The sequence below is a fragment of the Rhinolophus hipposideros genome, assembly GCF_964194185.1.
Source record: "Rhinolophus hipposideros genome assembly, chromosome: 2".
NCBI classification, from domain to species: domain Eukaryota; kingdom Metazoa; phylum Chordata; class Mammalia; order Chiroptera; family Rhinolophidae; genus Rhinolophus; species Rhinolophus hipposideros.
This window is the reverse complement of record NC_138048.1, coordinates 107,911,012-107,923,429: the sequence shown is the minus strand read 5'-3', so window position 1 is coordinate 107,923,429 and position 12,418 is coordinate 107,911,012. Positions and strand designations below refer to the sequence as shown.

Here is a 12,418-nt window from a genome sequence, read left to right as displayed (position 1 = left end):
GCACGTCCCATATGAGATAGCAGACCTTTAAAGAGAAATGGTGTCTGCCAGCACCTTTAATGTTCTGGGGACACACAGAACGTAGGTTCAGTTGGGAAGGGGCACAGATTTTCTCATTTATAGAAATGTGCCCGTGAAGGACAGCCCTCCAACAAGGACAGGTCGGGGGTCACTCACTCGCGACAGGCAAGCAGGGCTCCAGCTTCACGCACATCTGTGTGCCTTTATGCCTCACAGCGAGCTGAGTACCAGGTTCTTCTCCATATTTTGCAGACGACAAACAAGGGCTCAGAGAGGGTGAACGACCTGCCCAAGGCCACACAGCAGCTCATCAGAGGAGCCAACATGCCAGCGACTTCTGTCCAACTTCAGAAGTGGCCCTTACACACGGCCAGAGCCTCTGCCAGTCCCGGCAGCACAGATCAGGGATCCAGGCAATGGCTCCCCTCACCTCTGTCCTCTCACTGAATTGAGTGTGCATTTAGTCTGCAGCTGCGTGACATAGTTAACAGAAGACGGGAAGAAATGGCATTCCTTTCCTTCCCCCATATGACATCCCCTCAGTCTCCGAAGGCCAAGGGCACGACCAGGGTGCCGGTGGAGCAGCTCCCAGTGTGGGTGTGGCCAGGTGTTCTGAAAGCTGAGGCCCAAATGCCCTGGGGCATCCAAAGAACTCTTAATTCACACGATAGTCCCTCATCTTTCAGTTTCCTTTTCTTCCCATGAAACGGCCTCAAGTCAAAAAAAAAATAAAAAATCTTGCCAGGGTGTGGTCAGGTGTCTGTCACTTGAGAGCTGAAGCCCCATGCACCTGTGAAGGACCCCTCGGTGCACGTACAGGGAAATGTATGTCCTCCGACCCGAGTGGCCGCTCCCCACAGCTCCTTGTTATAAAACACCCCTGGCCCCTGCCATGAGCAGCCCAACCACAGGGGTTGGAGCAGACGTGTTTCAGAGCAGCTTGATGACACACCGGGGCCTTTGGGGACCATTAGGCCCGACCCTGGTGACCTGCACAAAATAATAAGCAGCTTGTCTCTCAAACTCCAGTGAGTTTCATCTAAGGAGCTTCTGTTTGGAAGGGGCAGCGGTTTCTAGAGGGTCAGCCAGTCGCTGGGTTTGTTTCTGAGGGGCCCCCAACAGTAGGCTGTGGTCTCACTGTGCAGAGTGGGCCGGGGCAGGTGGAATGGGTGCCCACAGAGAAGCAGGCTCATTCCGTGCTTGTCCAAATGTCAAATGCAGGCTGATAGCTCAGCGTTCTGACCCTTCCTGGGGGAGGTATCCTGTAAAAATCGTTGCCGGTAAATAAATCACCGTGTGCAGCTCTGCAGGCAGAAGCCACAGAGGGGTCCCGATCCTGGCTTGTTCTTACCTGACAGCTCGCCCAGGTGGCTGGGGCACGTCCAATGCCTCTAGCCCTCCTGGCAAAGAAGTGAGTCTCATCACAGATGACGCACCCCATTGCGCAGAGAAAGGCCGTTTCTTCAATAGGGAGATGGTCAGGGAGCTGCCCAGATTCCCTGCCCCCCACCACGTTACCCTCTCACCCTCCCTGAGGGTCCTGCATCCGTCAGCCAGGGGACTGGAGACAGAGTGTCCTCATCGGGACCCCTCCTCTCACACAGGGACACCAAAGCAATGATCATATGACCCCCACCAGCCCACTCCCATCAATCTGCTTCCAGGACATCAGCTTTCCAGCTACTAAGCAGGTCACTGTCATCACGCCTACCCACCAGGGACATCTAGAAGTCCCCTACAAACGGTGACGCTGAGTCAGCTGCAGCTACGAGAGGCCCATACGCTACGTGTGGGGCGGCGGTGCCCTACTCCCGCTGAAGGCAGCGGCCAGGGATTCGGTGCTGGAAGGGGGTGGGGGGCAAGAGGAGACAGAGTGGCCAGCAGCTGGCAGCCCACAGACAACAGGGAAGGGCGGCTTTCTGGGCGTTTTTCCTGTTTCTGGAAGTCTGTTTAATTTTGTTTCTGTTGATGGATATTTTCCTTCATCAGCACCTTGGCTGCCTGGCAGAAGCTGGGGTGGGGGTGAGCACAGGAACAAGGAAAGCCACCCTGCTTCCTGCAGCCACCTCTAATGTCACCGGTTGGGTTGGGGTGCTGGTGAGTTCACACCCTCTGGCCGCCCTCGGTTTTCAGTTGCCCCAGAATGCCACTCATCCGTGACCACGCTCTCCAGTCCTAGCAAACAGCGTGGTTTTAGATCATGGGTGAGCTCTTTTTCAGTCCTTTCCACTGCAAAAGCACCAAAACGAAATCATTCGGAGGGAACAGTGGGAAGGAAGCATACGCGGGTCTCAGCCACCTCCTGGCTTGGCCCAGCTCGTGGTGCACGGTGTACAGCTCAGCCACCATCGAGTGCGGGACTCGGGCCAGGTCCCAGAAGTGCTCGGGGCCCAGGCTCCCGATCCCACCTGCAGGCGGGGTAACATCTAAACATGCACGGCCCGTGTCGCCGGTTGACCTGCGAGGTGACAGATTCTCCCACCTTCCTCAGGACGCGTCCGGGAAAACCCCAGCCCTTTGTCCCTCCCGCCCTGTGAGTCAGTGACGTGGCCATGCTGTTCACAGAACAACACGTCCACGAGATGGGGACACTGTCCTGGCATCAACCACGGGTGGCAGCGCCTGGAGGGGCCGACAGACACTCAGGTGGGACCCGCAGCAGCCTGGCTTCCAGCAGCCTCTGCCTCCCGCTCCGCGTCCTGCCCCTTGGACTGCCCGCCCGCCCTCCTCCAGTCCTCCCCACAAAGGGAGGAGGCACAGGTGTAATGAGAAAACACCCCAGCTCCGCTTAGTCTCAAGTCTGTGACCTGTGGCAAGTGACAGATCTGAGTCACCTGCTCTCTGTAAACACCCCTCATTGCACCGCTATGAGCATTAAATTCAAGGGCAGGCGCCTGATGGTTTGCAAATACGTGGTTCTAGCAATCCTGCCAGTTTCATAAAATGAGTGACAGTTAGGAAAGCAAGACAATGGCCCTCCAGAGCCACACAGCTACGTTCCCCTCCATAGCCCCAGGGCCAGACGGTGTCCCCAACCAGGGGGCCCCCAGGAAGTGCCCTTTGAACAGACAGTTCGAGACAAGGCTCGAATCCTTCTCACTAACGTTTCAGGCTTTGTGGAGCATACACTCTAGTGCTCAACCCTGCTATTTTGTACAGAAGTAACAAGTGGGCAATATGCTAACACAACTTTATTTACAAAACAAGAAGCAGAGTTTAGCCCAGGGCCAGTGACATCTGGACTCCCAACAATCCCAGGTCCATTTGCAAGGTTGAAAGGACAGGTAAGGCTAAGGTGCCTCTGTTCTTGGGGGGACAGGAGCACTGAGGCAGGTCTGACAGGAAGCCACCCAGGAAGAAGGAGCTCTAACTGGATGGTTCTCCAGTTCCCGGAATTAACTACTCCAATTTACCTAGCACGAGAAATGACAGGATGGCTTTCAGGCTGTGCTGGGGACGCAGGGTGAGGAGGGCTGTGGATGGAGGGTGGTATGGAGAAAAGCAGGGGTGGGGGCATGGAGGGGTGGATGGATGAGGGGAGCGAGGAGGGAGGGAGAGAGGATGTGTGTTCTACCACACGGTGTTGAGCGGGATAACAGCCCCCAAAGATATGTCCACCCTAATCCTTGGACCCTGTGCACATGTCAGTTTATATGGCAAAAGGGATTTGCAGATGGGATTAATTAAAACCCTTGCGATGGGAGATTAGCTGGGATCATTCAGGCGGGCCCCTCAAAGGCGACGGGTCTTCTAAGGGAAGACGGAGGCGTGAGGATCAGAGGCGGTAGCAGGAGGTGTGACGTGGACTCAGGGGTCAGGGGAGGGGGCGGTGGGTAGAGATAGATGCCAACTCGCTGAGCTGCTGGCTTTGACGGTGGAGGAAGGGGCCCCGGCACAAGGAATGTGGCAGCTTCTAGAGGCTGGAAACGGCAAGGCGAGGATTCTTCCCCAAAGCCCCCAGGAGGAATGCTTTGATTTTTGGCTTCTGCCCCCAGAACCGCAAGATGATAAATCTGTGCCTCGTTAAGCCACCAAGTTTGTGATTTGTTACAGCAGCGCCAGGGCAAGAACACTGTCACCGTCAGCCGCACACAGCAGCTCAGCCCTGCCAGGCCTGCCGGGTCCTCGTCGGGGAGCCCACTTCCCTCTGAAGGCGACTCCCTTGCTCCTGCACGAACACTACGCGGAAGTTAGACCCGTTAGCCAGCAAACCCTCACAAGCGGCAGTCTGATGGACAGTCGTGCGCTGAGAAGGAAGCCCCACGCTGTTCTAGGAGAGGTGACAGCTGCCTTTCAGCGGCTTCCTTGTGTAGTCCACATGGGCACAAAGCCTGGTTAGAACAAGTCCCCACCTAGTGCAGAGCTTTCGTGAGGTTAAAGGAGCAGATTAAGACGGATGCAATTAAATGCAAAAAGAAAAATGATGGGCCTTGGAGTTTCTAGTGGGGACCGCTGAAGAGGGAAGAATGAGGTGGTAGAGGGCAGCTGGGCCTCACTCCAGGCATGCACATGACTACCTACCTGTCCTGGCCTCAGTTTCCCCATGGTAAAAGAAGAGGTCTACTCCCGAAGCGCCTTCCAGCACTAGAATTCTGTAGTCGCATGTGGTTTTCTTTCCCTGGACCACCAAATGGTAGCTGAGGTTCAAGGGCAGGTTCCGATCTAAACGGCCAGGGGGCCCCAACATAAGGGCCACTGATAGGGAACCCCAGCTGCATCCGCCATGCTCACAGCTAGCATTGCTACTGAGGCTGGACCCACCTTTACCGTAGCACAGAGCCTGACCCAGAATCTTCCGTCCCATTACAGCCATCAAGTCTGTCTGATCCGGTTAGCACCACGACCGTCCCGACCACTGTCACCGGTCAGAGACCAGGAGGACATGCCAGGTGCATGATGGGAGAGTGGCGGGGGCACAGAGAAGGTGTCAGCATCCTGGAGGGGCTGCTTCTGTGGTTCAAGCGGGGGCAGACCCTGCTCTGATTGTTCACATCTCCCCCAAAGTGCCATGGAGCTGGGCATGCCGGAAGTGCTCTTGTTTACTTGCTGGCCTGGGGCCTGGCTGAGGCCACACACGTGTCCCACCATCACGGAGTGTCGTTCTCAAGAACACCTTTGCTGGAGTGGGGCTGGGGCCTCGCTCCCACCGTGCAGGAAAGCATCTCTGGGCTGCAAACCTTTCAGTGGCCAGTTTAATCACACCCTAAAGTAGGTGAGATTCTTCTTTGCCACTAACTGAAACACATTCCGATTTCTAGAGTGTTGCAGCCACTGTGGGAAGAGGTGAGCATAAGGGACATGTGGCCGGAGTGAGGGGCTTGTGCTTCCCACGGCCACCGGCCGTCCACATTGGCCCACCGACACGCTTTGGGACAGGAGTGCTTAGGGAAGGGCGGGTGGTGGGTCCCAGCCCGCCAGTGCCTACCACCAACGAACTCCAGCACATCCTGCTAACGCCATATCTGTGTGCACTCGTCCTGGGCCTCCTTTACCATGACACCTAAACAAGAAATAGCTCAAAGCAGCGCTGTATGTGAAGGAATGCTGTGTGGCCTCCACCCCGATGTTTCTCAGGGCTGCTTGCATCGTGGAATGTCCGGGAAGCTTTGAACAACACTTCGGATGGAAGCAGTCTGGGGCTTGGCCAGGCGAGTCTGAGGTCCCCTGGGGCTTGGAATCTGCTCTGATTAGCTGTGTGGCCTGGAGCAAGTTCCTTCAAAAACCCCCATTTTTTTCTCACTTCATTTCCTCCTCTGCTAAGGGGCGAGTTCTTAACCTTCCAGGTATTTGCAAAGCGGAAGGAAGGAGATTGTGTTGGAAGTGCTTCATCTGGGGCCCAAGGGTCAGTGAGTGGTGGCTGCTGGAGCTGCAACTGAGAGAAACATTCCAACACATTGCACAGTGGGAAAGGCAAGCCATGTGACCACAAGGTGTCATCTCAGGGAGTGACAACTGCAAGGACATCCTCCTTCATGTGGCTTGAGGACCCTGAGGGGTTCCTGGCGCATCGAGGGGCAGTGCTCCCACCACAGGGCCTGCTGAGGTTGAATATTCTGCATCTTAAGCTTGTCAGTGTTTTCCAAGAGCCAGAGCCTGTTCTGGAATGTTCTAGAACTCCTCCAGAAGCTGCTGTGTGCGAAGAGCCTGGTCAGCCTCTGTGAGGAGGGACAGTGTGGCCAGGTACACTGCCTCCAGCATCTGGGGAGCGGACCTGCATCTGTTTTCCCCTGAGGGTCAGCAGCTCTGAGAACACTGATGGGAGAATGCTGTGACATCATTTCCTGTCACCAGGTGATGCGGATCACCTGCAGCCACAGTCACCTGGAGTTAGCACTCCCAGGTCTGGCATTCCAAGCTGTCTGATGCTGACAACAGACAAAAACCTGCTGTGTGCCCCGAAACGTACACACACATGTCATGTGTACACACACCCCACCCCCACAGCCAGGCAGGGGGGCCCCAGCACGGGCCCTGAAAAATAGATAGAAGTCATTGACACCTGCCTGCCAGGCGTGACTGCCATCTTTTTATACTTCTGAAAGCAGAACTGGGCTTCACAGGCTTCTAACCCTGGCTAGATCAATGAAGGGAAAAATCCCTTCTATTTAGATTATGGCCAAAGCACTGATAAAGGTGCCGATTAATCTCCAAGCATCACACCAGTCTCCATGTGAAAACAGCCCAGCACCACCCCTGCACCCAGCCATGATTTCTCTCCGGATGCCAACAAGGAAGAGCCCAGCAGTCTCCCGCCCGCCCGCCGGCCCCCTCTCCCCTCAGTCTCAGCCCCACAGCTGCAAGGGGCTCTCGCTGAGAACAGACGAGGGCCTGCTAAGCTGTGCCTCAGTTTCCTCATTAAGGGGTGATGCCACACGCACCGAATACATCTCTATCTTCTGAAATAGTCGGGGGCTTTTGCGCCAACAACAATAAAAGGAAGCGGGTCTGGGAAGCGGGGCTTCACAACATCAAAATGACCTGAACGTGCTGTGTGCGGGCTTCGAAGTCACACAGAGCAAGAACCACTTGTAAAACGAGGGCGGTACTGTTTGTCCCCAAACCATACAAATAGCACAGCACCCCTCTGTACCATCCCCCCAGTGGGTGTTGGGGCAGGAAGTGCCTTCTGGCTTCAGGAGAATAGCTAGTTAGTTTGTCACAATCCACTCCCGGAGTTTTTAACAGGCGCTGCACTCGGGGAAACTCAATTGGGAAATTCAATTGGATAAACGGCCAAAGCAGCAAGCTTTCTAGACGCTTCTTCCTCCAGGCACAACTTTAATGGTCTGCAAATGGTCAGCTGGCCACCGCTCAAGGATGCTTTTTCATCCCTTTTCCCCTAGAGCCCCTCCGCACTTTGCCATCCAGCTCCAGTGGTCTCCCTCATGTTTGGTACTCCCTGTCTGTCCCGCAGTCCATCTGCCCCCCCCACCAAGCACCCCAGTGCCCACCTCGGTTCCAGCTCTGCCCCTCATCTAAGCAGAAGCAGCGTGTCACTCTGTATGCCTGCTTGGATCGAACTGTTTTGAGCAGTAATGGGGGATTACCTAGGCAACAAATACCACGCAAAATGATGCCATTTCTGCAAGTACCCCAGCTGGTGCATACAACTTCCTTTTGCCTCCTATCTCACTGATAATGGTTGGTAAATCCACCGTCTGGAAATGTACCCCCAGAACACAGCGTTCCTCATCTCTCCTTCAAAGGCCCAGGTACTCTGTAGACACTTGGACAGCGGCATGACAGAGGAGTCAATCGAATGTGATTTGCCTTTCACATTCCCAGGAAACCAGTTGTAGCACCAACAGTGGCTGGCCCAGCAGCTCCTCTCTGTGCCAGCTCCTGGCTGGGGGACAGGCGGCCGTTGACTGCCTGGCGGGGCCGGTCCCATGGAGTCCTTTCTCCCCAACATGATGGGAAGAGACCCTTTAACAGAGGGCTCTGGGTGAGAAAATGATGAAATGGGCATTATCCTGTGCCTTGCTGAACTGAGCCCGGCATGGTTCCGGCTTACTCCCCATCCGCAGTGGCAGGGGTGCTTGCTGTCCCCACGGGGCCACCGGCTGGTCTCCGCTCTAGTGCTGTGACCTGCTCTGGGCACCTGCTCTGTAGGTGGTTGACCAAGTATTTACGTCTCTGCCCCTCCCCCGTGGGCTCTGCTGACATACACTCCCCGGGACCAGCTGCCCCGAGGCTAGATCTGATCTTTAGATGCTTCCTCCGCTGTGTCCCGAAGTTCCGACTCCATCTATCCCTACCTACTGATGTCCCACGTAGGCGTGCAGGGACTTGGGAAGGCCAGAGCACGCAAGAGGCGGTCCCTGGCACAAAAGGTCTTCCCATTGCCACCTGAAGTCGTGGCTTCCCAGTACCGAACTTTGCTCACTGCCACCGCCACCTGGCCTGGGATGACACTGGGAAGAGAGCTCCCCTCCAGTGACTTCCCTAACCAGTGCCCAGAGCAGGTGAAAATCCAAATGGCGAACCTCTAAATCCAGAAGAAAGGCCATCTCAGGGCCCAGGACAAGGCAGCTCCCAGGAGAGAGAGGTTGGGGGAAAAGTCGAGAAAAGGAAAGTCACCTCTAGCCTGCAATCACCAGGCCAGGAAGGTGCCTAGTCATCCAAGCACTTTTTCTGTGAATACAGGTTTATCTTGGGACACATTTCAACACTGAATGACATTGGAGCCACCTTCCATTAAAGAAAGGTCACAGCCACAAACTCTCAAAAAAGGCGTAGGTGAGACCGTCCGACGTGGCAGCCTACAAGTTTACCCCAGTGGCTGTATCGACCAGGCTAGACCCACCGGACGGTCCTCCAAGCTTTGTGCTTCTCTTGTGCTTCCAGGCTTCCCAGCCCTACTGGGCTGGTTTGTACTTACTGGGGTCTACTTCATGAAAGCCACGATCACTGTTCTAATATAGTATGGTATTCCTGATCCCAGATTCAAGACCTGAAAGAGAGGCAAACACAGAGCCACAGCCAGCACACACACAGATGTAGGTGCAGAGAGCTCTGGATGGCTTCCAGAAGCAGAACTTGGCCGACGACCACTGGGCTTTATCGCGCCTCTGAACGTTTACGTTAATGGCATTTCTCAAACAGAATGGCAGTCAACAGCTCATTCTCCAAGTAGACACTCAGCTCAGCCACTTGCCACCATGTGTAGCCACACCCAAATAGTGCTGGGGGGACAGCGTCAGGAGAAGCAGCAAGAGCACTGCTATATTTCCACATTTGGGGTTTCCAAGAACCCAGTGGTGCGGCGAAGGTGGCCGCCACGCTGAAGGGTGCTACTGACCCCCACCTGCTTCCTGAACATTCCCTGTTGTTCCAGGTTGGACGGCCACAGAGAGGAAAGGGTGACATAACTCCGTCTATGGCTATGATAGGCTAGGTAAGGCAGCGAGAGTGAGGCGGTGGTCATCGTTAGTTACTGTTATTGCCGTTGTGTTGCCACAGCGTCTGCTGTTGGAAGGAATGTTTCCCTCTGGAGGGTCTGGTGGGTGTGCCCCCGGAGGCCTGATCCTCCTGGGTACACGGGACAGGCCTTCCACATACAGCATGTATCTTCCTCATCTCACTCCCAACCGAGTCTGCAAGCCAGCAGTAAGGCATGATAAGGACAAAAGTCACGATTGCAAGAGAAACAAAACAGCTTAAGTGCCACGTTTCGTCTAGTGAACGTGAGACCCAGAAGCCACACAGGACCATGCGAGACCCTAACGCAGACCAGCGTTCTGACCACATGTGCTAACACACATGAGACCCCAAAGACTAAACACTGAAGGACCAGGAACAGCCACAGGCAGAACTTGCGAGCTTGCCAGGGAGGAAGCACTGCTCCCGAACACCCTTCTCTGAACACCCAGGGCTCGTCTTCAGGGCCATTTCCAAACACACATCACCATCTTGCTCAGAACAAAACAAACTTACGCATAAAAGACCCTCATTTAGATGGGGCAGCAATAGAATTTGATCTCAAAAGCTGGTTTACCTTAAAGCAAAAGTCTCTCACCTGGCCTTGGCTTTCTAATCTGTAAAATAAGAAGAGTGGACTATATGAAAAAAATACTCACACATAAATGTATGTTGTTTAAACAGACAAGCACAAACAGACACATATGCCACTGATTCCTGAAATGACATTTCTTACTTACTTTTTGCAAAGCAAAAGCCTAAAGAGAACTAAAAAGCTCTTGGGTTTACATCTCACAGCTTTCTGTCAGTGCGGAAAAGCTGTGGCAGGCGGTCGTGTCCTTTTAGCCTAAGCAGCCCTGTTTACTCTTTTTGCCCTGGACTGAGATTACTTTATGAACATATTCATTAACAGGAACATTATTAGAACAGCTTTTTGTTTTCCCTGTATCTTAGGTGAAAAATGTCTCTATAGCCAGCGATCACTCCTTCTCAAAGCGATTATATCCATCGATGATGTTTCCCCCATAAGAAACTGCCTTATATATCCAGCCTCTGTAAACCACACCGCCCCCCCCCACACACACACACTTATTCCCGTGAAGTGCATGGGTGGCACACTCAATGACTGCCATCTCACTAACCGAGGAGCCAACATCTGCAAACCTGGTGTGGGAGCCAATCCGCCCTCCACCCGCCTCACCATCAGCTCGCTGTCTCCGCCTGCCCTGACCTGCTGCTTCCTCCCCTGGAAGGTGCTCCCCACCCGCCCTGGCCAATCTGGGATGTCCTGCCAAGGGCCACTGTTGCTGATTTAATTCCAGAATGTTCCATGGGAGAAGAGTCGCAGGCAAGGCTGGCTGCTGTTTACACGTCAGCACTTCTGACTTGTACCCTGTCTGCTCCATCGTCAGAGCTCCACTGAGATACTCAGATGTGCAGGTGTGTTTGAGAAAAGGTGGAGCTCAGGAACAGATGGGAAAATGCTTGACTTGCCTGGTTCTCCCCACAGGTTTGGGAGAACTTACCACTGTGATGATTATCCCTCACCCCACTGGCCTGGGCCCATCTCAGCCCTGAGCTGCTCTCTCTTCTCTGCCTGTAATGGGACGCCCGCCTGTGCGTCCAGCCTCCTGGGCCTCTCCCTGCCGGCTTTACACAAGGGAACCTGGCTTCAGTCTGCGTGTCTGCTTTGCCATCTGCCCTGTCCTCTTGCTGGCCGCCTGGTGCACCCTCTCACTCTGCTGACTGCAGGACCGCAGTGAGTCCCAGCTTGCAGATGAAAGGACCCCACTCTCCAGGAGAGTGTTTCATCCAGGCAGTTTCGTGAAGCAAATTGGGGTTGACACATTGCATTTCCCTCGTTTGGTAAAGCCTTTGTTTGGACTGGATGCCTGATGTCAACAGAAGAATGCGATATCCCAGTTCCTTTATCATTTTTATGGCTACAAAACCCCCAGCCCAACAGCTTCCTTACAAGCCAGGCTTATACACAAGCCAACAGAAAGGTTCCCGTTTTTACACAATCCCCATTTTCTCTGATTCTTCCATCTGTGGACTTTCAAAAGTCCTCTGATCCAGAAGTCTGCTTCATCTTACATGTGCTGGCACACCACACGGGCGTCCAGAACTCACTGGAGAGAGGCCAGCGGCAGCCCAGGGACACAGGAGGGATCTGAATTGCAGGGGGGCAGGGCTGGGCCAAAGAAGGGGGATCTGGGACCCTGCCAATACAGGGTCTTCTTACATGGAGGCCACCCTCAGCAAGTGCGTTGGGAAATGGTGGTGTCCACACTTCTGGTTTCTGCCCACTTTCTCTGAACCCCAAGTTCCCTCAGCTAGGCTTTCTCAGCCCATAGTCGTTCTGCGTGACAAAGTGCTTCCCCAGTGGGCAGAGTGGAAGGTCACTGTCAGCTCTCAGCGGGTGTTTTCCAAGCTTTTTGTTGAGTCAATTATTTTGTGGCAGGAAATCAGATGTCATGTAAACAGCCCTGCCTGTCAGCTCAGAGACAAGAAGCTGTCGCATCACCAACTATGTGATGTTTTTAAAATTCACGAATTATGATCCCTGAGATTCAGGATATGTCACCTGTGAGATGAGGAAAGAGGGGTTCTTTCCCCAAAACAGAGTGGGGCTACAAAGTAAGACGATACCTTAAATTCAATGTGGGAAAGAGGGGCTGAGTAAGAGAACAAACGCTGGAGGTCTTTGAGACACACGGATTTCTTGGCAGAGCAATGACTGTGTCAGCTGCCCATGTTTCTGTCTGGTCCCTAGAGCTGGTGCTGAGAATACTGTGGCCATGGTGACCTTATTCTGTTAGTAGAGTTTAACAAATACCGAGCAAACGGCTCAGGTAGTCTCCTGCTGGACCCTGACACCAGAGGGGACAGGAGAAGCTCAGGGTCCGGGGCTGCCTGTGCTGATGGCCCACGAGCCCCCGTGTTGGTTCCAGCCATGTTGTCCCCACCCCAGGCC

General features: G+C 54.2%; 1 protein-coding gene across 3 annotated transcripts in view; it reads right to left on the bottom strand.

Annotated features, from left to right (window-relative positions):
• ABCG1 (ATP binding cassette subfamily G member 1) overlaps positions 1-12,418 on the bottom strand; it is a 69,565-nt gene that overhangs the window by 28,271 nt on the left and 28,876 nt on the right. The gene's annotated exons all lie outside the window — the stretch shown is intronic.